The sequence below is a fragment of the Taeniopygia guttata genome, chromosome 4, assembly GCF_048771995.1.
Source record: "Taeniopygia guttata chromosome 4, bTaeGut7.mat, whole genome shotgun sequence".
NCBI lineage: Eukaryota > Metazoa > Chordata > Aves > Passeriformes > Estrildidae > Taeniopygia > Taeniopygia guttata.
In genome coordinates, this window is record NC_133028.1 from 40,743,873 (window position 1) to 40,747,094 (window position 3,222).

Consider the following 3,222-nt stretch of genomic DNA (forward strand, 5'->3'; position numbering starts at 1 on the left):
CTGTTGACACTTGTACAAAAATAAGTTTTTGTGCCCTGCTACTGAAATGCCCTGTAATGGCCACATTAAAGTCGTTGCAATGGCATGACTATGCTGTATAACTGTGAACAAGGAAATTGCTTATCTGAGGCAATGGATTTTTGCCTCAGCCTATTCCAAGGAAAAAAAAGGGAAAAAGTCCTTAAACTGATGAAGCTCACTCTGAAACAGAAAGTAATATATGTAAGCAAACTACTAATTATTCATTCTAAAAACACTCCATACATGGGCATAGGGAATAATGGCAAATTATCCTAATCGGAAATTGGACAGACTGCAATTTGTATAGCATAACACAGAAAGCAGACTGAAAAACTTTGGTCAGCCTGGCAACACTTCTTCTGCACTCCTTATGTTTCATAAATTATTGAATCATACAGCAGCAACTTACTGGGCTGAATTTGCCAGAATTTTATCTGTGGTTAAAATATCTTCCCCAATCTACTTCAAGAGAATGAAGCAGCATTCTAATAATTGCATAACCTTTAAAACAGACTAGTCATTTGAAACCAAGTAGTATTACTGGAGTTCTTCTCCATGATACCAGGGCGTTTTTTTTTTTTTAATTTTTAGAAAATTATAAGGAAGTAAAAGTTGTTAATAAGTAAGTTTTTTCTGATTAAAGGAAAACTTAGAGGCTGCTGCTATATTTTCAACTATATTATGTATATTCAGAGAAAAATGGAGAAAAATACACTGAAAACAGACCAAAATTCTTTATATAACAATGAAAACAGTAAAGAATAAAGTTAGAATATGCAACAAACCAGCAGGAAAATGAAAATGTGGTTTCTTTCTGCAGAGCACAGTGACAGCTTCAAGAAGCCCTTCTTGCTGATCCTGATCTTTGCTTCTCTCTCTACAGCTATCCTTTCACTTTGAATTCTGAAAACCAGAAACCTTCTCCCACATTATCTCTGGCATAATGGTAAGCAAGGGAGAGCTGTCCTCTTAGCTTAGAAACAGCCCTGAAGGAATGCAGCTACCATCTGATGCTCAGCAACACTCAAACTTCTCCAGTCCACAGCACAAAAGGAAATTGTCATTGCTGCCAGAAAAAGATCAGGTTTTGTTTCTCTGCAGCATGACCTGGTTGCAATTATGAAGTTTGACCAGTATGAAAAAATATGGAGTTTACTTCTTTCTCAATTGAGCAAAGTGTGCAAAAATAGACTTGATGTCACGGTATGTCCAGAGGTGTTTATTATTTTATTTTCTATCCTTTAATGTCATATTTTTGATCAGGAATTTACACAGCTTCCAGGATCCTTTCCCCAACTTGCTTTTCTGTATTTTGTCTTTAACTGACATTACCTCACTAAAGCTTTAGAAGCTCTATTAAAAGACACTGGCACAAATTGCTGGTGCCTGTGATGGCATGAAAGTCTTGTGCTGTAGTGGGTTGCCTGCCTGGGTCATGCAGGATGATGTGCAATTACCTAAATGTTCTTTATCTTTCTCTCAAAAAGTAGGGCTTAATCAAAAGTAATAGTGGGTTGTCAGTGGTCAATAAGTTGTACTTTGAGCTGGCCTGGTTTTCTTCTGAATCAAGCTGTGTTCAAGAAACACTGAGTTTTGTTCCATTACATCTGTGATTTAAAATCTTTGGGGGATTGAAAAGTGGTAGTTTAAAGAAAATTAGCAAAATTGGTTTCAGTGAAATACCATGACCTATGATGTACATGTTAAATAAGATGAATTAATTTTTTTCCTGGCCTTAAATGTTGTGAAACTATGAGGCAAGTAGCATAAGCACTCTGACATTGCTGTGTGCATCATGATAATTTTTGGAGCTGTTTCCCCATGTGGCAGTCTTCATACTTACTAATACTTACTAAGTGTCTAGGCTGACACTTAGTGAGAAGAGCTTTCAAATAATTTTTCTATTTAAAATGATTTGATACTTATCTCATGCCAAAAGATCAACATAGTATCTAAGCTTTAAACAACTGTTTAAAAATTACCTTATTAATTTGCTAAGCTGGCAAAATGCAAAAGATTTATTTTTTTTTTCAATATGTATTTATTCTTTGCATCTCACTTGATGACTCTGCTCAGCAAGAATTTTGTTGCATGAGATGGGTGGAGATGATCCCAAGCTAACTTGAGACTGGCTGTGAATCCAAAATATGCTTGTGAGCAAATACAGTGCAGCGACTCTAACTCGTGCTCTTGTCAAAGAAAGTGCACTTGAGTGACAGTGCACAGTCTGGTCAGCCTTGTAACAGCCTCTGCACTCACCTGAGTTAGCAACCAGGGGCTGTGACCCTCAAATGGACTTTGCCATTCTCTTTGACCCTTGAACGGGGCAAATTTCCACAGCAGCTTTCAAACTAAAGAATCTTACCAGATTGTGTAAAAGCATATAGTTCATTGCGGCTAAAAAGGAAATTTTATGGAGAGATTCTGGAGGACTAACACAAGCTGAGAATTTTCATACAAGTAAAATTATCCATGTGAAGTCCTCTCTTCCCTTCAGGATACCATAGTTTCTACCATTTCTGTATCGGAAATGCAAGTGACAAGTCACAACTTAAAAATATGTTCAATCTTTCTGCAAACTCCACTGGATGATTTTGCAGGCAACATTTTAAATAATGGAAGCTAAGGGTGTGGTTGGAAAAAGTTGCTGTTTCATTTTCTACTTTGTACTCAGGAGCAATGACACTTAACTGGAGTCAAGTAGGTCTTTACCTCAGCATGACTAGTGTTGCAAAATTTTGAGTTTTCTCAAAAACCTCTCCTCCTGAAACTGTAATTGCACAAGAACCTCAGTTTTCTAGGTCAGAGTTGGAAAGAGAAAAGAGAAAATATAATGTGAATATATCCCTGGAGGCAATTTCCCATTACTTTCAAACCAACACATTATCATTGCCTGTATAATTTTAAAAAATAATTCACTTTGTTAACTTTTGTTAATCATTAAACTGTTTGGAAGTCTCACCAGCAGAAGAGCAGTGTCTGTGTCATACTGAAGTGTGAATGGCTTTTAATGGTTAGATCAATTTTCTAACCTTAGTGTATTCAGCTGAAGCCAACTACAGCTGGAACAGAATATATCATCATTGAAATAGTTAGCAATGAAATAATCCAAATAGTTTATGATTTCAGCCAATCTGGAACTGAAATTCAGGCAGTTGTTGAAAAATCTAGTAACTTATCAGCCCCTTCCAAAAGTAGATT